The 25,579-nt window shown below is 42.3% G+C and overlaps 1 pseudogene across 1 annotated transcript; it reads right to left on the bottom strand.

The window, feature by feature from the left end:
• Positions 1–8,185: 8,185 nt before the first annotated feature.
• On the bottom strand, positions 8,186–24,339 carry LOC307245021 (apoptosis regulator Bcl-2-like; annotated as a pseudogene). Its single transcript, XR_013844776.1, has 3 exons — positions 24,086–24,339; positions 22,661–23,076; positions 8,186–8,429 (listed from the first exon to the last, which is right to left on the bottom strand). The product of XR_013844776.1 is annotated as an apoptosis regulator Bcl-2-like (transcript).
• Positions 24,340–25,579: the final 1,240 nt, after the last annotated feature.

The following is a 25,579-nucleotide window of genomic DNA, read 5'->3' as shown; positions in this document are numbered from 1 at the left end:
GTCAGTAGACCACGTTACATGTAATCTAATCTACAAGTACTGTAAGCCTACTGATGATTTCATACAGTATATGTATGTATGTGTGTGTGTGTGTGTGTGTGTGTGTGTGTGTGTGTGTGTGTGTGTGTGTATATAGATAAAAAAAAAATATATATATATATGTATATTGTTAATTCATTGCTGGCATTCCATTAAGCCATTTATGAATTAATTCTTCAAATTAACCAAATGTATTAACCAGCAGATTAATTAACTGGCGTGGATTGCAAAAAACATGTTTTCTGGAGATTATTATGAGAAGTGGAGATGGGATTGATTGGTTCTCGCTCACAGTGTGAATTGACTTGTAATGGGATACATAACAGTTTATAACATGAAGATCTGTGTTCTCAGGTGGAGTTTTCTTCTTGCCTGCCTTCACCGGCCTGTTGGTGTGGTGCCAAAGAGTCTACAGAAGGATGTACACACACACACACACACACACACTCTCTCTCTCTCCCTGAGACAGGCAGGAGACTGTTTTCTTATTCTCTAAATTCACTGTCAGTTAGTGTCACTGAAATCTTTCCCCCTAATAACCGGAGTGTTGATGATGTTTCCTTTTTCCCTAATTGTCTCTCTGTTTCTTCATTTCATCATCTATCTATCTATCTATCTATCTATCTATAGTTTAATTTCCCATGCCATATAGAAAGTCTGTCTGTCGATCTATCTCAGTGCACTCAGCTATATTTTCATGTTTATTTTCCCCCTTAAAATATTTTGATGGAAATGTTTTGCTCCTGTGGAACGGAGACACATTCCTGGCATTCCAACCCGAGTCTCCTCTTCAAACAACCCACTGCACCTGAACCTGGCAAATTAGGGATTCCCAGGTAATCGGTTTGTGAAATAGATATATTGTAAGTGTCAAAGACCAGTACAAAGGTTAAAATGCTTGCATCACATCATCAGTGCTTAAATCATGAAGAATTTCAAACTATATTAAAATATTACGCAATCATAATATCAAGTTCTATATTTAACACCCCACAAGACTGAATTCGACAGCTGTTAATTAAATTGAACTACATGGCAATGTAGCTCATCATTCATTTTTTTATTACAATATGACATGATCATTATCAAATTACCACCCAGCGCTGCAGAGGCACCGGGCGCTGCAGTCTTCCACGATCCTACCACTTCAGCTCAGACAGGTGAATAATCATCTGGCAGCTTTTGTCACTTTGACACCTAAATATCTGCTGAAGACTAGAATACTGTGAAAGTGCTCTAACAAAAAGTACAACCAAGTAATATTACAAATTCTGGGGGGGGGAAATAAGCCACACTGAATTTTGAAAAATAATAACTTGAATTAAGCAAAATGATCTGCCAATCGAAACAGTCCAAGGAACTTGCTAAAAGATGTCTCGAACTCTTTTATTTCAGAATGGAGAACATCAAAAGTCTGCGGTTTGTTTTAAAACATTACATATTTCCCCTCATAACCTCAGCTTTAACCCTAGAATAAGCAAAGTAATACTGTTGCACACTTTTTACGCTATGTATCTAACAGAACAGTGGCCTTAATGACTGTAAAATAAAGATGGATATCTGCAATGCTGCAAGAAGTCTCTCCATCAAATTGTTTGTGTTTTGAACGGCTTTTATGAAACTCAACAAATCAGTCACTGTAGATACTTCACCCTCCTTTCATATAAAGTTAGAAAATAGACATGTTACTTTATCCACTTAGTTGTTAGTCCAGAAGCCTTAAGCAGCAGATACAGGAAGTATAATACCTCATTTTGCTGGCAATTTCCTACCAGCAGCAGGAGGCTGTAGTTGTACTGGGCAGCACCCAGTGGCCCACTGGAGAAGAGGGCCGGCTGTCACATCCGGAACAATATACTAGCTTACTATTTAGTAAGCAAAAGGGTTTTAGGGTTCAGTAGGCCTGAAACCAAACTATGCCCAAAAAGTACCAGGATGCCATATTACATCCAGTGAAATTCAAATGATGCAAAAGCTGCACACTACGCTGTCAAACGTATCCCACAACGCATTGTGAGGACGAGATGCCTGTAAACGTTTCCATGCATGGACGTCATCAACCTGACTATGTAACGATGTAGTATGTTCGAGAAGATGTCTTCTTTTTACTCACAAACTAAAGTATGCCGGGCGAATGAGGATGAACGTGTAGTACATTGTACGCCATTCTGAATGCACGTGGGATTGTGCTGGACAGCTCCCATTGTGTTTCTGTGTCAACGTAAAGTTGGGTAGGGCTGGAGGAAAGCAAGCAGAGTGATCCCCCTCCAGCTCAGTTTCAGTTAATAAATGTACTGTGGACATTTTGTTTAATAAAGTCATGTCTCTCTTTATATTGGAACTATGGGAGCAGAGATCAGAGGATGAGTGATCAATTTAGACGTTAAAAAACACACACAATCAGCCCTTTCCGACTCATTAGGTCCATGCAGAGCCTCTGAACCTCTCTGTGTGTGTGTGTGTGTGTGTGTGTGTGTGTGTGTGTGTGTGTGTGTGTGTGTGTGTGTGTGTGTGTGTGTGTGTGTGTGTGTGTGTGTGTGTGTGTGTGTGTGTGTGTGTGTGTGTGTGTGTGACTGAACCTCTTAGCCCAAAACCTCGACTCTGCATTCTGCTGTGCTCAACACATTCACAATCCCTCCGAGACCAAGAGAATAGAACCACAAGTCAATTAACCAGCGAAACAGATAAACACATGTGTGCGCACACACACAAATACACATCTTGTTGCAGGCAGATGTGCGGGTGCACTCCGGCACATACATTGCTGGCCCTCAAAAAGCACAGCTTTTCACATGATTAAATATTCCACTTGGTGTGTGTGTGTGTGTGCATGTGTGTTTGCAGTTCTCTCTCTGTCAGGTTTGAGTTCCACAGTTAGAGGTTCTGACTTAAAGCAGTAAATTAATTCCCTGGTTGATATTGGGGTTAGAGGCTATGCCCCCCCCCCCACTCCCTACCCCTTGCACCCCATCTCTCTCACTCTCTCTTTGCTCTTTTTATCCCTTTCTCACATTTTATTCTTCCACTATCCACACTCAACATTTTGGTCTCCACTCATCCCTTTTTTTTTTATCTGTCGCTCCTTAATTCCATATAACCCACCTTTTCTTCCATCATCAATCTCTTTCCTTTCCTCTCTGCATGTCGCTGTCTGTCCTGTCAGCCCTGTTTAATTCATCTTTATACAGGGCTATAATCCCTGGGATAGTGGGGTTAACACACACACACACACACGAACACTGGTGGATCTTTGAGGATGGAGGACAGTAGACTTTTGGCAGAGTACTGATCTAATCCATTATTTTTCCTGAGAAGTATAGACTTTGATTGTTAATTTGGGTGTCAGTTAAGTAATGTAGCTGACATGACATTTTTATATATTTTTATATCCGTTATATACATCTAACGTGCTTTAAAAAAGCAGTTGAGACGTTTCTCTTATGTCGATTGTAACCTTACTCACCCTGGTATTGGACCAGTATATGTGTTTGCACTGGTGGTATCGGTATCTCTAATGTGAGTGTGTGTCATGAATTCAGAATAATATTGAGGTACGACAAGCTCATTTACTCCCTTCAAAGAGTTCATCGCGCTTTATCTTTCTTGGCGGATTGAATTTTGATGAAATGATATGACAGAAATAACGATGATTTAAAAATGCTTGTATGAGCAATTTGTGGTATATAGAGAATATAAAGCACAATTGTTAATTATAAGTGTGGAACCAGAAAGGAAACAGAAAAGGAGAGCTGGACATGTTATAGTGTATTGCCTGTTCTGGGGTACCCTGGAGCTGATTTTGGAACCCCAGGCTGATTTTCAATCCCTGTGGGCCTCCCCATGAAGCTGATAAGGGGGCTGCGCCTGGTGATGGCTGGATCTTCTGTCTCTTCCCCCTCATCACTCCCATCTCCACCCAAGATCACACAGGCCATTGCATTCCACTCTGTATAGCCCCAAAGCCCCAACACTTATGCACCTCTCTGCAATATTTGTGTGTGTGCATGTGGACTTGTCTGTAGTCGGCTCAGTCATGGACGTGTGCATGTGTGTATGTGTGTGTGTGTGTTTTTTTGTTATCCTTGACTCACATACGGGAATAATCCACGAGACCTCCAAGCCTTCGCAGGCTTTGATTAAAAACGGAACCTACCTTTTAGGAAAGCGACCACAGTCATCAAGGATGTTGGAACCCACGTCACACAATAATTTCAAAAAATCTTTTTAACTCACCTGTCATCTACAATAAAAGATGATGTTATGAGATGGAACAAACAGTGTCATTAAGAGGCAGAATATCAGCAGTCAAGTTGATCATATGCTTCTTCAAATCAGTTATCTCTATTACAAAATTAACACACTGTGGGAGACATCCCTTTCATTGACAAAACCTATCAAACCATCAACACAACGTTGACAGTGTGGCGGAAAGCTCATGACATCTTCTACCACAACCTCTCATCATCTTCCTCAACCCCAATCTCGAGTAACCCAATATTCTGTGTTAACAGCAAACTCCAAATTAATTTTGATAGCCCATGTCAGGAGTGAAGCCGTTCCAACCATTCTGTTATATGAATGGACACAACTGAGCTTTCCACACAAAAAGAGAGAGAGAGAGAGAGCGAGAGAGAGAGAGACACACACACACACACACACACACACACACACACACACACTCACACTTACGCACACTCAACCACCCCAAACAAACCCCTCTTGCTGCAGGAGCATACATTCAGACAGTGAGATATTGAATTTCTCCTCATCTGGTTTCCTAGTGTGTCCACACACACATGCACACAAACAGGCACAAGACAAAATCTACACACAAAAAGACAGACTGCATGGATAACAAACAAAGAAAAAGTCCACAATAACACACACAGACAGCACAGACAAAAATGTATGTCTAAGTATGCACGTTTCTGTATGTACTATATATTTCCGTATCAGTGTGCGGCAGGGCAAGGCTTGTTGAAAGTAACCCTAGCAATCCCTCAGCATTTTGCCCTCACAAAGTATTGTGGGATATGCTTACCAGCATAGTGTGCAGTGTTTGCATACGACGATATTTCAGTGGAATTAGTATCTCATCCGCATACAAAACACTAATTGTATGTACTCACTTGTATTCTAGTATGGCATACCGTTAATGAGTGATTATTTTTATGCATTTTATGCTAATGTGAAATGCTCTTCCATTACTCACAACTCGATCAAATCATTATTCTCCAGGCTTTATTAATGTGTCCATGCTTAGCAAATATTCAACATGCAAAAATCACTTTCATTATCCATAGAATCACAATTACATACCTAAAATGCTACATTTTCCAAACCATTGTTGAGGAAAGCACTTTGCTCAATTTGCAACCATTTAGAATATACTATTACACGCTGTAGATCATTGATAATGACTGTCAAGAGAATAACAAAATACCCAGAATGCTTTTCTCTTCAAAAAAATCTCTTTAAAGAACGCCCCCCCCCCTTGCAATATATTCTATGTGATCCTTATGACCGCATTAGATTGTTCAGCAGACAACTAACTAGTCAGACTAGAAGACTTCTGTCTTGTAAAGCAAATTTGATCTTTAGTTGAACATATTTCTCTGTATATCCTACTTACCTTGATAAGTGAATGTATTCACTGTGTAGAGAATGAACATTTTTCCTTTCTCCATTGACTTGGATTGGTTCCATGTACTTGAGTCCCAAATGTCCAAATGTAGTAGTAGGGCATCAATTTTGATAAAATTTCAATTTTGATGAAGGAACAATTACTTACTGACTTAAACAATGAAGCAGCTTCTAAGCCGGCTGCCTTTGTTTTGTAGTCTCAACAATGCACTTAGAAAAAGAGCCTACGTTGTTCCACAGTCCTTTTTTTTATATATATATAATTGGATGAGATGTTTCAATTTGTTGCTGCTGTATGTTTTTGAGACTTGTTTTTGAAAGCAATGGAAGTCAAAGGAGTGGGAAACAAGTGAAACATTGTTTTCGAAAACCATGACCTCCTGGTTAACATGAGTCGCAGTGGAGGGACTTATATCAAGGTGAGGAACATAGCGAAATGTTCAGCACACAATCTCTACTATATGTGTAAGGCAAAAATCAGGCTCATCAGGGGGTGCTAGTATATTCTAAAAACTGTCTGTCAAAATACAGTAGTAGCATTTTGGTATATCTGTCTACATCACCATCTGGAAGTCCTGTCCTATTCTCAATAGCTCATATAAACTGAGCAGTTGCAGTGCACTTAAGCAATTACATCCGTCAAAAACAACCACAGATTATCAAACAGATCTTTTGTGTGTGAAAATGAGATTGTGCCTAGGAATTGGATATCAGTGCTTCACCTCATTCATATTAATTCCAAGGAGTGAAAATACTAAGGCACAAAAAAAGGGGAAGTTCACCATTCAAATTTTCAACATTGACAAATTAACAAAACTGCTGAGTCCATTTACCCTGCAGTTATACCGTTGTTGTTTTTTTAAGCCAAATGATTTGGACCTAAATAGTTATATTATTTGTGAAAATGCACAACGGGTGGCAGAGTGGCTGAAAAGCAATAATTACTCTTTCCCATAATAGTTGATGGTTGCATTGATTTTCTTGGCATTTCTTTCTGTAGGATATAGACTACTACATTAATTTCCAATAATTTCATTTTTGTTCTATCCATTGTTAATTCATGTGGCAAATATTCCATTTCCATTTTTATGCTTTTTAACTCTGATTCCATACATCTGTGCATCGACACATGCAGAAACTAATATTTGAACCTCGGCTATTCTACTGGGAAAACTGCACTCGATAGTGGGCTGTGAACTGGGAAGCATCACTAGCAAAACAGAGCTTAATCATCATCGTAAAGTTATTGGAATCAAAGAAAACAAAGTATTGAAATCTGGAAAGAACATCCTGGTCACACCATCATCATTCAGTGTCTACAGCACATCACAAACTGCTGAGTGATTAACATGCATTGACTAATATTAATTGACTAAAATGACTTACAAAACTACCAGAAACTCGAAGAACATATGTACAGTATAGCAGAAATGTATACACACTGGTTAAATATCTGGATAAAGAGCCTTTTATGGTGTTTTAACAGATCTGAAGTTTAAGGTGAAGCACCTCGAGGGCACCTACACTAGCTCTGGAACCAAGAAAGTTAAAATCCACATGTTCTTATATGTAGTCGTAGTCCTAGGCCAGAAAGAATGCATCGTCCAGCCCGCAGATAGTTCCATAAATCGATCTCTGCAAATATTCAGCATTTTTGACTGTATTTATGTAGAATGGTAGCTTATCCAACAGCCAGGAGTTACTTAAAATCTCAGCGTTCATGAAAAATACCAGAATGGTAGTATTTTTTTGTGGGAGGCCATTTTCTGTCTTTTGAGTTAAGAACTCAAAATGGAAGCCGGAGCAGTCAACCAACATGTCTGCACTGATGTGTTTTCTGAAGGTGGAACCCTCCTTCCAGGTTTAGATCCTGAGCAATGTGTCAGCGGAAGAAACCAATATACAGCTGGATGTACGGCAGTAGCCTGGGTGGTCAGCTGCAGCTAAAACATCAAGGAAGTTAGCAACGTGGCAACATTTAAAAAAAAAAATACAAGGTTTCTGTGAATCTCTAGATGGTGAATGGTAACAATGGGACTTCCGTCTCCACACTAGGTGTCCAGGTTGACTGGTGTCTTTAGTCCGTCTCCTGAGAAGGAATGAATCAGCTTTCATTCATTCATTGTGTCTGCGTTGCTCTTCCCTTTACAAGAGATTCATTTCAATCCAAAGACTGATGGTCAACAGAAAACACAATTGAATCAGTGATGTTTTCGACGGGGTTTCTCGTATTTATAGTAGCTCTATCTGTCATTGTAAACAATTTGAAGTTTTTACTGCTCAATGTAAATCAGTTTCATCGATAATTTGTAACTCAAGGCTTGATTTGTTTTACTAAATGCAATAGATTTGCCCCCATACAGACACCTCAACCTCAGTTCTCTCATGACTGGAATCATTTGCTTTAACTAACTACATTCCAGATGCTTCTGACATAGCCATAATTTCCACATTTAAATGGCCTGACTAGCAATATGATATATTTACCAGTGTAGTAAAAAAAATGTTCTGATGACTAATATGCCTCAAAAAGACAAATAGCCAGCATAAACTTGCATCAGAGGTTGGGGGGAAATGTGAGGGTGTGGTTTAGAGGTGCAGAACTCCACATCTGTCTTTATTTCTGGGTGAAGAGGGCCCCCAGGGTGATCCCAGCTGCTCCCAGTACGACCAGTCCAAACACCGTCCTCATGGACCAGCAGCACCCCGGGGGTCTGGGCCCAGCCGTACAGCTCCACAAAGGCATCCTGGGAAGAGGGGAGGTGGGGGTGATAGACGGTTAGAAGTGAAGGAGGTGAGGCGATTATAGTCCTGGTGCTGGATACCTGCATTGCATTGATTGCACAATTTTCTCCACACTTTCTTTTGTTTTTTATTAAGCTGTGTGAATGCCTCAGGAAGTTTCGGGAGATGGGGTTCTGTTTCAGAGGCGGCAGGAATACCCAATCATTATAAACATTGTAGTCACACTACAGCCTATGCTCATGTACCAGCTCCAAATACGGTCTCATCAAAATGACTGTTGCAAGAATACATTCAAGCTTTAATTTAAATTTAGCCAATTTAGTGTGTGTGTGTGTGTGTGTGTGTGTGTGTGTGTGTGTGTGTGTGTGTGTGTGTGTGTGTGTGTGTGTGTGTGTGTGTGTGTGTGTGTGTGTGTGTGTGTGTGTGTAAATTCACTAAACCGTGGGTGTGTGGTGGGGTTGGGGGTATGAAAAGAAAGAGACAGCGGACTAAGATCCTGAACAAAGACATGCACATACTGTAATCTAACACACACACACACACACACACTTTCTCTCTCTCTCTCTCTCTCTGTCTGTCACACACACAAAGGACGGTCCCTGCATTCAAAACCGAACTGTATCAGAATTCATTGCTGCTAGCTTTTTACACTCCCACACACAAGGACAGAAAGACCTTACAGGCATATTCATGTATGCGCATACAGAGATAGAGAAAAAGGTTTAGACACACAGTGTTAACGTATAAAACACACAGACAGACATGCCAGTGCATACAGTTATGTGTAAAATGACAGACACACACACCAAAGCACACACAAAGTACATACACACTACTAAATACTATACTTGGCCCGCTGTGTATGAAACACCCACTCTCTCACACACACACACACACACACACACACACACACACACACACACACACACACACACACACCATTATCTTGGCTTGGAGAGCCAGCAGGGGGCTGTCGCCGACCAACACACACTGTATTTGATCACAGCTCTCAAGTATGGACATAGACCTGTGTGTTTGTGTGTGTGTGTGTGTAGGGGGGGGGATGATCAGAGAGAGAGAGAGAGAGAGAGAGAGAGAGAGAGAGAGAGAGAGAGAGAGAGAGAGAGAGAGAGAGAGAGAGAGAGAGAGAGAGAGAGAGAGAGAGAGAGAGAGAGAGAGAGAGAGAGAGAGAGAGAACGATCAGTTGAGCATTAACAAGGAAATGTTAGGTTCTTTCCGCTGTGTGTGTGTGTGTGTGTGTGTGTGTGTGTGTGTGTGTGTGTGGCAGCAGCTAGGTGATAGGAAACAGTTGGTATGTATGGGGGAGCCCAGTACCACACACTACACAGTCATAGTTCCTCCTAAAAAAACTGTCACTCTCCACGCCTAAAGACACATGCACGCATGCATATACAAACACAGATATTCTGGACTGCACAGCCTCCATTACTGTCTGTGAAGCGCTTTGTGACAGGCATGTTAGGAAATGTAAATTACATGAGAGAGAGACAAATAACACCCGTCTCGATGGTAGCAGTACAGTAGTTGTAGTAGTAGTGGAAGTAACCGTTAATATGCTACATGGTTTAAATTTGGGCGATAAATCATTATGGTCATTTTTTCAGTAGTATTGTATTGTCGTGCGATTAAGAGGTCATCATATCAGTCTTCATATTTATAGTTTATTGAAGCTCAATTGTGGTGGATTTTAGGTAACCTGTATAGATCAGAGTCTTACGGCCCCAGTTATGGGACACACTGTAGAGCTGTTCCTAAATCAGGAGGACTAGCAGATTAGTTTGGGCTTGTTTGTTACTTGGTGGTCTTTGCCCCCAAAGACCAGGGAAGAGGCTTTTTTGGATTTTTCTCCCCCTCTCCCAGAAAGTGTCGTCTGATTGTGATGATACGTTCTTCCTATCTTAGCTGTGACTAATTCTGCACATCTCCCAGATCTGTTACATCATTTTGGAATGAAAAGAGAGAGAGAGGTAGACGCAGTCTCCCTCCTCTCTCACATCTCCCTCTTCTCTTTCTCTCCATGGAAAGCGCACACCTCGAACCCCAGACATTAAAGAACACACACACACACACACACACACACACACACACACACACACACACACACACACACACACACACACACACACACACACACACACACAGACACACTTTTTTAATTTCCTACTGCAACTTTATGTTTGGACCCCCTGAGAGAACACAAACAGGGAGGAGAGCCTGCAGGGGCCCCTGCAGCTGTCAAAGGGCCAACATACATGTATCGACTTTTGATTTTTTTTCTGTGCTGGATTCCAGTCTGCAGTAAAAAAAAACCAAAAAAAAAAAAAACAGGAAGTCAGGATCGTTGTTGGTCTTATTGAAATTTCTTAACAAAGAACTTCACCACTGGAAGCTTCTGCTGTTGTCTAGCAGCTGCGTGCTGCATTTACCTCCTTTAGGCTACTTAACAGTTTAAAGTTACAGTAAACAGTGAAGTTCTTTACATGAAAAATACATAAGCATAAGCAAGATATTAAAGCAGTATCTCAAGAGGAACAGGAATGCAGGGAAGAGATAAAAAGTACTCTATCAGATTTCCCTTCTACAGTGTCATTGAAAAAAAACAACTTTCCTTAAAACAGAATCGCCCCCCCCCATGATGTCACGTTTAATTTTTTATAACCAAGGTTCATCGCTAAGTGAAAGAGAAAGTACCTCAACCTCACTGCCCGCCAACTTCTTACAGCCCTGCTTTCATCTGTATTTCAGCTCCTCTGTCCTTCAGAAGGAATAGATAACTGACTCACAGACATGAATATTATTAAACTCATTAACAGTCATTCACATAAGTGACCTTGGTCTTCATTCAATGACTTCAACACGCGTGCGTCTGTGCGTGTGCGTGTGCGTGTGCGTGTGTGTGTGTGTGTGTGTGTGTGTGTGTGGGGACTGATTTCTTTACTATGCAGATGACTTTTGATTGACAGCTCAGAGGGGTCTTTCACAGCTACTGATGAAGAATGCTAGGGGAATAAGCCATACCACACACACACTTGGGAGGTGTGTATGTATGTGTGTGTGTGTGTGTGTGTGCGTGTGTGTGTGATAAATTGAGTCGTTCTCACATTATGCTGGTGTCCTTTCGAAACCATTAGAACTGATTCAGGTGGATGTTTGAGTCATCTACAGCAGGGGTTCCCAACCTTTTTATTGTCATGGACAAGACCGCAGTGCACAAAATGTTCACGGATTCGGGGGCGGGTGAAAGAACTGAGTGGCTTCCCGTCATGCTTGGTGGAAATTGAATACATTATACATCTACAATGAAATACGCTTTCTATTTGGTTTTATTTTTTGGGGGAGAAACTGGGACGCACAGTGGAGGTAAGAGGGGTAAAAGAGTGACTGATTGTCTCCCTGTTACGCACAGAGGAAAATAAATACATTAAACACAACAACACATCTACAATAAAAAAAAGGATTATTATGGTCACGTGAAAAAACCCCAAAAAATAGCCCTGTGTTTTGAGAATAAACTCAGAATTCCGCCCCTGATTTCAGGTCTGGCCAGCAGAGCGAGGCCTACCAATCAATAAATAATAGATAGCTAAATAGACCGACCCGGCAAGGAGGCACCCCCACACGTGCTGCGGCCGCCTGCAACTGCTAAGCAACGGACGGTACAGCGCTGGGCAAATGAAAATAAATAATAGATAGATAAATACATATCAGATAAATACATCTACAATAAAAACACACTGTTTTGGTTTGTTTTTGCTCGCTTGTTTTCGATTTGAAATCGCTCTGGGGGGAAAAAAAAAAAAAAAAAAAAAAAAAGCACAGGCTAAATAGGGCACCCCCGCCTGCCTTCTCACAGCCCGGTGGCAAATGCCCCGCGGGCTGGCACCGGTCCACAGCACAGTGGTCGGGAACCCCTGATCTACAGCATATTTTAGTAGGAGAACATATATATCCTCTGCTACCGCTAATGATCTCACACACATGGGCTCATAGACTTTGCACACACACACAGGTATGCTCATTTAACAACCTCTTAGTAGTTCATTACCACATCAGACGCAAGGATCAGAATCTTCTCAGGACTAAGGATGTTTCTAAGAATGTTAATCACACTTCCTTGTTCCCTGGAATAATGACAGATACAAGCACACACACACCCACACCCCGACACCCACACCCACACTTTTAACTTGACACTTTCAAATTATATTTAATTATGATTAATCAGAAAATAAGGAGCTAAGAATACATATGGCATTTCAGGTAAATTTCATCTTATTGTAGGTGCCAACAGTTGCCAATATAGTCAAAACGTGCATGCCAAATACCATCAGTACAGTGTAGGCTGACATCTGGGCCTGTATTTATAAAAAAAAGAAAATAGAAAATTGTTCCCAACTGCCCAAAAATTCTCAGAACAATTCATATTTGATCTATCTTTAGGCGTAGGATTAAAAGCAGGTTGAGGGCTAACCTAACCCGTTAGCCGTTCCCAGCAGATGGTATTCAGGCACGTACATTCCAGAGGAGGAGGAGAGGTGGGTTTGCAAGCAACAGTCAACAAATTAAAATGGATTGTTTGGATAGAGATTGAATAATTTTTGTCCTTTACCATCTACAAGAAGATCCCATTCCCTTTCTGCAGAAAGGGAATGTCAATTTAAGATTTTGAGCAATAGGGAAGATGCAACTTTGCAGCAGTTATGATTTAGGATAATAGGCAGATTTGTTCCTTTCCCCACCCCTCAGCGTGAAGTAATGTAATAACTAAAAAACTAAATGCATTTCTATAAATCGCTGGTTTCCCTGGAGTTGTAGGCATCATAGATGGAAGCATATGTTCTAAAAAAAAAAAAAGGCAACAATGGGCTTTTCAAAAGACTACAATGATGGCATCATAAACTCTCAGAAGAATGTATGTAGTGCTACTCTTGACTGAAAGTTAGTTGGGGAAGCTTCCAAACTTCCTTCGCTTAATAGTTTTACTCCTTGTCAACATTTTAGTGCAATTTCGAGGAGCGATTATCAGCTGTTTGATGAATACGGACCCTCACCTTGGAAATGCTTCGATGTCAGCTTTGTACAGTATTTTTACAGGATACTGAGGAGGAATTGGACAGCTGGCAGGAAAAACAGTCAGCGTTGCATATCTGTTTTCTAAATACATCAGACTAATAATCCAAGGCCAATAATTTGAGAGAAATAACCGTTGAAAATAATTTGCTTAAGAATGATTGTGATGAATGACGTGTTCTAAATTGACGACCCAAAATTGAAATTCAGTAAAGTAGTTATTGAACGGCGCCATACGCTTTCACTTCCTTTTGGGCCAGCCTATGTAAGCAGCCAATCCCTACTGCTCTGCCTGCTTTGCTCGGCCTATGTCGCCAGAAATCTTTTCCTTATGTGAAAAGTCTTATCTTTATGGACAGGATCGGATGGCGTACGGCGTTGAAAAGCTGCCTTGTGTCTCCGCTCCTCACAGGATTCTGGGCATCCAACCCTCCCTCCCTGATTTCTCTGAGCTTTTTTTAAAAACGTTATTCCGTCCCAAGCCCACTCTTTACTGGAAGTGCCTTACTTGATGGACAAGGGAGATGGATGGGAGGTACTGTGGGATAGTGGAAAGGATTGATTTATTTTGAACTTGTTACTTGACATGTTGTTGTAATACTCCTTTTGCTATTGGTAGAGACAGAATTTTAGATAATTCATCTTCAAGGCTGCTATAGGAACAGTTTGTTGTAAACAAAGCGAACCGGCAACAGTCAAGCTGTAAACAGAGTCTTTGAGCAGCCTCTGTAAAGCCTGCAGGCCATTATCCTGGTGAGAATCTTGATCAGGCTTTCCTTCACCTCTGGACTGAGAGGAGAAAGACAGCGAATCAGAGAGGAGTGCGGCGGTTCTCCGGGAATCATCAGTCATGTACCTTAGCAGAGTAGCTCAAAGAGCTGGTGCCAAAAAGTAAAGACGACGAAATGATTGCCAATATAGAATCTGTCCCTTTCGGACAGCTCAGGTAGCGGCCACGCTTATCTCCCGTCAGAAGATTGCCATAATCAATAAAAGAGCCTCTCTATCTTTCTCAAACACACGCTCTCTGTATAAATATCTATATAAATAAGAATGGTTAGGTTCTAGGAATCCATTGTGGCTTACCACTGCCTGTGTTCCTGGAGTTACACACAAACATTCACACACTCACAAAAGACAATACGGCAACGTGTTGTGCTTTGTCTGTTACATTGAGCTACAAATAGGAAAGCAACTGCAAAACCAATGTGGGCAATGCCACCCAACTAGTAGGGCAGAGCACCTCAGCTGAAATTCATTGGATCCTTTACTATCACTTGTTTGTTCTGCGTTATGTTGCACGTGTGTGTGTGTGTGTGTGTGTGTGTGTATGAGCGTGCATGTGAGTGTGTCTGTCAGCGGTATTACCTAGAAATCTTTTTTTTTTTTTTTTCTTCTAAAGTAATCAGCTTTGTTAATTTCCGGCCTCATGCTTGCATCAGCTGTGTAGTTGAGTTGTGTGTGTGTGTGTGTGTGTGTGTGTGTGTGTGTGTGTGTGTGTGTGTGTGTGTGTGTGTGTGTGTGTGTGTGTGTGTGTGTGCGCACGCTTGTGTGTGTGCACGCGTGTGTGCGTTTTTTGAAGAATGTTATTCATTTTCAAAATAGGAGCGGCAGCAAAAATATATTAAACGTAATAATTGAACCTCTCTTAATTTATCGCCTAGGCATGATAATCAGAGAAAAAACAATTAATATAGATAGAGCAAATTATGTTCTGTTTGAATAGCAATGAATAAGAGCAGTAATTGCCCTCAATATAGTTTCACTTTCGCAATCCGCCTTTACCCGAAAATGCTCATGTTGACGCACCAAAGCAAATAATGCTTCGGGATTTTTAATTGAGAAAAGCTCGGAAAGCCCTTGCCGGTTCAGACATTACCTTTGGTAAACTGTTCGGAATCAAAAATGCACACGTTGAAATATGGTCAACCTCCTCTAATTTCCCTTTGTCTCTGCTCCACAGTCAATGGTGAAAATGTGTAATATTTGCTAATTTGCTTCATAACATCCGAGAAACAATGCAACACAGATATGTGTTACACAGGCTAACAACAGATACAACATGAGCAAAGAACCTGCAGTTTCTGCCATGATGGAGATTGAAATACACAAAAGGCAAGGGAGATTGGGGAAATAAATTCCACTCTTACATGATAGAGGAAATCCAACTGGTGAGTGGTTTGCAGGTTCTTCATTTGCTTATTTGGGTTGAGAAGATCCAATAAATATTATTTATATTTGTTCCCACGCCCGCACGCACGCATGCACACACGTGCGCGCACACACAGAGAACTCTAGAGAACTCAGTTGATCAAAGGAAATTCAACCGAGCGGATTACCTCTGAAATGAGGCTTCTAGGTAATACCGCACGTACACACACACACACACACACAAAGAGATACACACCGGAATATGTATATAAAGACCGTATCATTCGTAGTTTCAAATCTAACCACCAAACCAAGAACAGATAATTGAAATGAAAAAGGCCGACTGGTTATGATGTTGTGAAGTTGTTCTCTAAAACTGCAGATGCTTCCAGTGACCAATAGTAGTCTGCTTATCATGTAATGTTGTGCTGTGTGTTTGTGTCAGATGCTGCTGACGTGGTGTAGAGCGACAGTGCAATGCAGGTCATCACAGCTCATTACCGCGAGCATGAGCAGATGCCTTTATCTCAAAGCGCTAGATTTCTGCAGAGCATTGAATTCCCAGAAAAAAGACGGACTATTCACATGCGGCAGTCAACTCTCATTTAGAGCCACCGACGATGGAGAAACCAGAAATTAAGGAGAGTCAATTGGCAAACTTTGTCTCAAGAGGGCGGACGCAAAAGGCTGAGGCGCCTTACATTTACAGTACATTACCATCTCCTATCCCGCCACGATGCCGAGGCAGCTGCACTCGCCCGGTGGGGAACCAAAAGAAAGTTCGAAACGGTCGCGATTTGTGTGAAATGTTAAACCCAATTGGTGTTAATCCCCGTTCACACACAGTATGCAGCGACAAGAGCGACAGGAAGTCAGTCGCTCTATGGAAGCTAGCGACTCCAAGCGACAGAGGCGCCAGGGACATCAAAATTCAGATTTTTTTTTTTTTAAGTCAACTTTATGCTAATGAGACATGACGCGCCGAGGCAACAACCCAAATTAACCAATCAGAATGTCCGCCTGGGCATGACCTCTAGAATAGCAATGGCACTTGTCTGTATATACAGTCTCTTATTTCTCCTAAACAAGCCCAACAAAATCTGTTTCTGATTAAAAAAAAATAATAAAATATAGGAGAAATGCACTGAAGAAATGCAGCACTGAATTCATTTCTGGTCTATAGCGGTTCATTAAAAAAATTGTAAACGATATTCGGGAGTTCCGGCCTGTGCGGGCCTCCCACGAGAAACTGCCCAATCAGAGTTGGATATGTAAACCGAGAATCAAGATTCAAGAGGTTATTTGTCACATACATATACATACGGTCATACATATACATGCAGTGAGATGTCATGGCACCCGGTGACTACGCACGATAAGCTCTATAAGCTCTAAAAATAGGAAAATGTGTGTAATCGACACAAGGCACACTCGCAGGCGGCCACCGTGGGCGGCGGCACAATCGTGATTCTGGGTTCGTGATTATATAATATGATTAATCGTCTGTGTCGTATTAAATATACATTTAAATCCCCCTAAATGAAACTTACCTTAACTCAGGAGGTACGCCTGCAAGCGGCGAATGTGAGACAAGCAAGAGCGACGGCAAGCGCTTGTCACCGCACGTGCGAACACAGGGTGACTCAGTATGTGGATACGGTGGTGATTGAAACAGGTCGACACCGATGTAAACAGCATTATGGTTAACACCAGCCACCAGCGTAAAAGACTGTAGTCATAGATAGAGGTGGAATGAGCATTGGAACATTTTACTTAGTAAGAGGCTTTCTCATCACGCCTGGAACGACGTATTCAATGCCATTCAATCTAAAGGGAGGCAGCTTATGACCCTGCGCCCGGCACACTCTAAGTGGTCCGTCCGTCAAACTGCCAAAAAAAGTGCAACTTGCAAATTATGACTACGCTAGTACAGTGGTACCTCGACTTACAACTGCATCTACTTACGACTAATCCAAGATACGAGTAGCGGTAGTCGCGAAAATTTGTATCGACTTGCGACCGACTGCTCCAAGATACGACCGTGGAAATTTGCAGTTGGCGCGTCGGCGGCCAGTCAGCCGTCAGTCAGGGGGCGACCTACATCGTGTGTGCATGTAGTTCGTGGCTTACCGATATTTTTTTCATATTAACTGTGTTTATGCTGTGTATTTTGTTTATTTTCACCCTTCATGATTTCATCATTCATATGGGAAAAATTGCTTCGACATACGACTGTTTTAACATACGACCGTTCTCATAGAACGAATTACAGTCGTCAGTCGAGGTACCACTGTATGTCCCCGTCTGACATTGTTTTTTTAAACAAAGACGTTGTTGTGGCTGAAAAGACTCAACTTTATGATAAGTTTAATACTACATCTGATAGCTCCATATTGAAATTCCCCTTTGTCTGTTTTCACCCACTTTCCGTTGGGACCGTAAACGAGGGCAGCACTGGCTTTTGAGAGGAAACGGAGGTGTTCCAGGGCTAGTTCCGGCAAACCTAGAAAATTGGTCCTTGGTCAAGCCGGGATGAGTGCACGTCTGTGAGCTGACGGGTAGCGTGCTAGTGGTTTCATCAAGCCCACTGACCCTAACCCTGACAGAGAGGAGAGATGATACAGGGAACTAGAAGGAGAGAACAGTAGAGCTCAACGGTGAGTTTCCGGAAGTGACAATCCCGTTGATATTCTGATTATTAACCATAATGTTGTAACCCCCCATGGTAAACTCACCACGAGCTATGAGATTGTGGAAGGATGGTTTATGCTCCTGTAGGAGCCACACGTCCGTATGATATCAAGCTTGTTTTAAGAAAAGCAGGTTTTATTTGCGATGTCATGGAGAAGTACAGGTACTCCTCACTTAACCACCGGGCTCCGTTCCTAGGACCAGGTCGCTAAGCGAATTGGTCGAAAAGCGAGGACCCACTAGTGTAGTGAATACTGACAGACTGCGGGAACGAGACCTAGACTGAGAACGCTGATGCGCGATAAGTTGTCGTAAGTCCGAACGGTGGTTAAACAGGTAGGTCGTTAAGTGAGGAGTACCTGTACTACACTACCCACAATCCCACAAGTGGAGCAGTGACGTCTCTGATCGATGGAGCGCGCCTGTAAACATGGAAATGTTAACCACACCCGCGAACGTCACTGTCGGCTAATGAGTTACTGTTGCCATCTTCCATCCTGATGTGATGCGTTTTTTTAGAGACGAGGACAAGAGTGTCCAAAGGGGTGAAAATCACGACAAGTCAGGCCATGTACTGTAGTGTACTGTAGTGTGGTGAGGGCCAGTATAAAAGACAAGACATACAGGGTTGTGAGTTTTGCAGGCTGGCTAGTTAGCTACTTAATGTTACACACAATATAAACACTATATACACTAGGGCTGTACCCGATTCACAATTGTGTCTAATCGTATTTGGCTGTTCAATGCATAGATTCGACTCTTCGCAGGGGGGGGGCAGAGTCTGCTCTTCCTAAAGGCGAGATAGGCGGCAACCTAGTGCACCATCCCGAGGCGGCGGGGTGCGGAGAGGGAGTGATTGGGGCGCATTTTGCGTACCTGTCCGCCTCTCCGACGGCACGGATGATTCGCGCGCTAGCGATGCGCACCCCAGCGATGGGGTGCCCACGATTGACCCGACAGCGTGTTTAGATTTTAGATGGAGGCTGTTTTTTTTTTTCACGTCTCCGTATGGAACGAAACAAGTGCGTATGGAACAGTATGGAACGAAGCCGTGCGTGATGGGGACACTTTCTCTGTTACTCTCTCCCCGATCGCCCCCTCTCCATGCATAATGCACAGAAAATAATCTTAACGCGACTACGAGTCGTGCCCCGTTTCTCGGTTTCCCGGGCCCACGCTGTTTTTAAATTGTTTTATTTGGAGGAACGGAGAGCGGTGTTCGATTCACACATATATACACACAAAAATATATTTATTATTCCCCTTATTTATAATTTCTCATTGAAATGTTATCCTTGTACATTTTGTAAGCTTCTATCTGTTGTATCCTGTTATCAGTGGTGTAGTGGGTATACCATTTGCCTAAAGAAAGTTATTTTTTTAAACACCCTGTGTTATAAACAGTGACATGTAAGACTACTCTTGCATATTTAGTTCAACCAAAAATGGGCCAGTGGTAGTGGTAACTTAAGTGACCAAAAACTGTCATTTAACTTCTGCTGCTTGACTTCAGGGATATAAGGATCATTATGGAATCAAAATTAGAGACAGAATAACAATCAATCAACACTGGGCCAAAGATTTCAGGGGAGCACAACTACATAATAAGCCACTGTTTATGCGATGATAATCTTGATCATGATCTGGCGGTTGCAGGACACCACTGAATGAAACGCATCAGAGGAGCTTTAGAAGTAGATATACTCCGTATACCTGTGTATATCCTGCACTACACCACTGCTTGTTATTGTAATCTACACTGACTGACAAAAAAATGTAATAAACGACTGCTCGATCTGAAGAATCTCATTCGACTGACGGGTTAACGACTGATGATTCGATTGGCGACTTCCAGGGGGCAACCCTAATATACACAATATGAAACACTAATATACACAATATGTAACACTAATATATATATATATATATATATATATATATATAAATAAAACACAAACTACAATATATTACCATGCTATTATTAACTAAATAAACACTATAATAATGACAAAGGCTAAATTCAAGAAGCGTGCTAGACTATCGTTAGGGTAGAGGTTGTCGGTAAAGTGTTATTTGCAATGTTTTATGGGATGAGTAGTTCGTTCACTCTTAAAATATCTATGTACACAGTTTTGTAACTTTGCCTTTTTTTTTGTTCTTTTCTTTTTTTACATTTTAATTTCTTTTTTGCGACAAAACAAACATTTTCTGGTCACGATTCATCTCGTACTTGGTTGGCTTGGTTCCAGGCTTGAACTCTTTATATGAGGATTTTCTGAAACGTCAATGGAGTGACGTTAAAAAAAATACAATTATTGAAACAACCTGTGCTGTTTTCATAATAAAAATGAAGCAATTCTTTCATGAAATGTTTCGCTGGCTCCAGCCAGATAGCTTTACAACTGAGGCCTGCAGTGAATTGTGGCATTTAGTGTTTTTATTTCACACTAACTTCTCTTGAGCATGGATGATAACTTTAACACACACACACGCACGCACGCACGCACGCACGCACGCACAAAACACACACACACACACACACACACACACACACACACACACACACACACACACACACACACACACACACACACACACACACACACACACACACATGTTTATTTTCTCTTGGTAGTTTTAGGGAGTTTTTGCACTTTGCATATCATTTGCATCCAAACCAAAAACAGAACCCCCGGCACCTTTCACTGACTTAGATTAAGACTAAGGTGCCCAGAAGCAAGGCACTGAATCCCCAACTGTTAAAGATCAAACAGCTAACAATGCTGCTGTGGTTTTACTGGGAAGCTCCCAGTGTCCAACAGACGAGAGCTGTTGTTGAGCTGCTCTATGCTGCTCTGTTCTAGTCTGACAAAAGACTGATCTCTGTGTGTATTACAGCACATGTGTGTATGAGTGTCTGCACATACTAGAGAATCTTTTTCGGGAGATTATTTGTGTGTGTGTATGTGTGTGTGTGTGTTTGTGTGTATCTTCTCGAAGTGATTGAGTCCAAACCTTTTAAAAACAGGAAGCACAACCATCTATTATTGATGACCTTAAAAAAAACAGAAAGAGATGGGGGGGGGGGGGGCAGATAAGACTGTAAATAGTAAACAGAAAGATAGGAGGAGAGGCAGACGGAGAGAACGGCAAAAAACAAATGGAAAAAAAGGAAATTAACAGGTTATAAAATAAATGATTATTTTCCTGCTTCCCTGTGTGTGTATATCAAAACTGACTGAATTAAAGTTCTCACCTCGGATGTTTTTAAAAAGCTGCCATTCAACACACACACACACACACACACACACACACACACACACACACACACACACACACACACACACACACACACACACACACACACACACACACACACACACACACACACACACACACACACACTTTTCTGGGAGAAATAGCAGAGCGTGAGAAACATTGAGGGATAGAGTGATAAGAAGAAGGAGAGCAAGGGGGGCAAACAAACTTAGAAAGGTGTTTGAAGTCTTTATTTCTGAGGAAATCGCTGGAAAGAGAGAGAACTCCCAAAATCCCCTCTGGCCCTTAGCTCTGGGGCACACACACACTCATCTTTCAGAAGGCTCAATGTCACCTCAAACTTTGAAAAAAAGACTCTGACTTTTAAACTTTTCTACTCCACACACACACACACACACACACACACACACACACACACACACACACACACACACACACACACACACACACACACACACACACACACACACACACACACACACACACACACACACACACACACACACACAGAATAAGTGTGATTTGATAAAGAGAGGGTGTGTGTGTGTGTGTGTGTGTAGAAAGAGTGGGGAAAGTATTTTTTAAGAGTAAATGTGTATAACAAGAAAGCATGTAGCGTACAGATAGAATGAGTGATTGAGAGTGAAGTTAGAGAACTACTGCTGAATGCTGGGAAACAGGATGTAAAAGTTATCTAGTGGACTACTGTGTCCACTAGATACCCACTGTAATCTGTCATTGTATGTAATCTGTAATTTGATGTGAATGAATTTATGTGAATGATGTGATTTAATGTATGTATATCTTGTCATGTGTTTTTGTCCCAACATCGATGTCCACATTGGAAACAGATGCCCAACGCTTTAATGTGCTCACGTCTTTTGTCTTCTAACCTGGAGTAAAAAGCTATAATTTGTGAGTTATTAAAGAAGGAAATAATGAAGAATAAAAAAAAAAAGGCGAGACAAGAGAGAAAGAGAGAGAGAGAGAAGAAAGAAAGGGGTATTGTTCATCCTCTCACCCATCCTCCATTTTCTTCTATCCATTCGCTCAGCGGGGCGGTGTCCAGGCTCTCGACCATCCACGCTGCGATGTCGTCGATCCTCCAGCTCATTTCCCTCTTCGCGCTCTCCACGCACATCGCCCCTCCAAACTCCAGAAGGGCCACCACCCGTCCCCAGTTGACCCCATCCACGAACAGCTCGGCCCCCACCGCCCGCAAACTGGCCCGCACCGAGCTGGGTGTCAAGTGGAGGAAATGAACTGACATCTGGGACAGGAAGTCCCTCTGGAACATCATCTCCACCTCTGCCGCGGCCTGCTGCAACACCGACTGCAGGCGCAACCTGCGGCTCTGAACCCGGGCTGCCTCATCTTCGTCCTGTTGCCGCTGCTGCTGCTGCTGTTGTTGATGATGGGGTGGAATACCCTGAGTATCTAGGAGCAGGGGAACAAGGAGAGGTCAGTCTACTCGGAGCATGACGAGGAGAGGTCACGCCAGGGGCAGGAAAAGGAGCGTTTCAGCCGACTAGAAGAAGAACAAGGAGACATCAGCCTCCTCAGAACAGGCCGACAAGGAGAGATCGGACCATGAGGAGCTGAACCAAAAGCAGAGGTTCAACCCTCGGGGGCAACAAGGATAAGTCTGATTGGAGCCGAAAAAATAAGTCGGGGTCAGATTGCTGGGAACTGAACAATTATGAAGGTTTAGGGTTAGGACGACTTGGAGCAGGACACCAAGGAGCAGTCAATCCACAATCCACTTTCTTTTTTAGCTTCACACAATGCCAATCAATAACGGCACAATTAGAGCCTTTACGATTTAGTGGTAAGTGGCTGGAGTAATGTAGGGGTGCATGAATGTGGTTCGCTATGAATGTTGCAAGAAAGCAAGTAAAAACAAGGCAATGAAAGAAGGGATGGAAAGTACTGCATTGCCTATAGCTTGAGGAGGTGCCTTTTGACAGCAATGCGACTTGCCGTCGAGATGCGAGCCGATTTTTACCGAATCCAAAGAACCATTTGTTTCAGGGGCGGATGGCAGGAAATTAATTAAAGCTCAGAACCAGGGGTTTAAACGGCATTCTGGAGCCCATAAAATCGGACAGATATCCTACCCATCATAATGTACCACCTCAAACCAGTCAAGCACATGCCTACAAAAGAGAGCAAAAGCAGGGTGCAACAGCTGGCTTTTACTGAATGCTTTAAGAGTTAAACCCTAAACAGGCAATCGATGACATTAGCACATATTATGTGTTGGGTGGCCGAAACTGTGATGGGTCCCCCCCCCCCCCCCCCCCAACATCTGTGTTTACCCTTCTCCTTGGCTCTTTCTTAACCCAAAATACACCTTCTTCTGAGTGATTGATTGGTTAAAAATGACCACTTTAGATATCAATAATATTGATAGGGGCATATTTAGCATCACTTCCAACAAATGTACCTCCGTCGGACTCCTCCTCTTCTCCACTAGAGGGCGCCCGAGCTTCTCCACGTGACCTCAGGCCGCCGGGATTTGACGAGGATGCTGATAAGGGTCTGATCCCCCGTAGGGGGTGTCGTGATAAGTGGAACTCCCAAGTGAGGCCTTTGTTCAGCAGCTTGTGGTTGAGAAACTTCTCCACAATGTCACAACTGTCATAGACTTGAGCCCGGTCGGCCATTTCTTACCAGCGGTCGCTTGTCCGAAACCACCACAGAGAAAAGCTAGCGAGCCTCCAGCAGCTACCAGGTCCAAAAATCAGCATATATACACATTTATAAACACACGTCTACAATGATTTCCTATATCCGAGGGACAGCTGCACTAAATGTACAAAAAAAAAAGACGGCGTAAAAATAAAATGTTCACTGCTTATCTTCCACAACTAAAAAGAAAGCCGGACTTGTAACTTGTATTTCCACAAAATAGCGACACCTGCTCTTTAAGTCGTGAACAATCTCGTATAGCCATTCATTTTCACAGCAATAGCTCCAGGTCACCCATTATCAACAACGCTATAATTTCCATCACTCAGTTATTTGTCAATGGAATAATCGATTTATTTTAACATGTTGTGTGAGGTGGTGTCAGCTACCTTATCTCTCCAGAACACAATGCATTTGTAAGAGTTCATCACTGGAATATGCATTATATTACAGTCAAATAGGGACACTTAGCTCAATGACTTGAGTGGTAAAGGAAAAAAAAAAAAAAAAAAAAAATCGCCTTCCAAGTAGGAAAAAAAAACCAAAAACCTTTAATTTCTTCTTGATGTTCAAATATCTCCATGAATTATTATTATTATTTTTTTTTTTTTTAAGTCGTGATAAATATCTCCTTTTGCGTGTTCCAGTCGGTGGCTGGGGATGGTCACGCCCCTTTTTTTTTTTTTTTTTTTTTTTAATCCTACAACTTTGGGGAATTTGTCAAAAAAACAAAAAAAAAAAAAAGAAACAAAAAAAAACCACCACGCTTTAAAAAACAAAAACAAAAACAAAAACAAAAAAAAAGCCTCGAATCCGTCGGAAAAACCTGACGCGTCTGTCTGGAAGCGCCGTCTCTCTCCGTCCCGCGCTTGAATGGAGCGTCCCTTCCTCTCCAAACGCACGTCCGAGTAAAGACGGAAGAGAGAGAATGAAAAGACAGAAAGAAGGAAGGAAAGAACCGGGGGGGGGGGGGGAAGGCGATCTGCCCGGGCGCACCAATCCAGCGGGTCGAGCAGATTGTTCCGGCAGACGGAAGAAAAGAAGAGAGGGAAAGGAAACCGAGACAGAGCGAGAGACAGAGACAGAGAGACAGAGAGAGAGACAGAGAGAGAGAGAGACGCGTCTTCTGCCGCCGTCTCGCCAACTGTCAACGTACTCACACCCACTTCCTCCCGCCGACGTCACCCATTCAAGCTTTTTATCCGCTGCGTGAGACAAAGTAGTTTGGTGCGGGGTGATTGTTCGCCGT

Source organism: Zeus faber (genome assembly GCF_960531495.2).
Source record: "Zeus faber genome assembly, chromosome: 19".
Taxonomy (NCBI): domain Eukaryota; kingdom Metazoa; phylum Chordata; class Actinopteri; order Zeiformes; family Zeidae; genus Zeus; species Zeus faber.
Note: the sequence above shows the minus strand (reverse complement) of the source record. Positions and strands in the feature narration are given on the sequence as shown.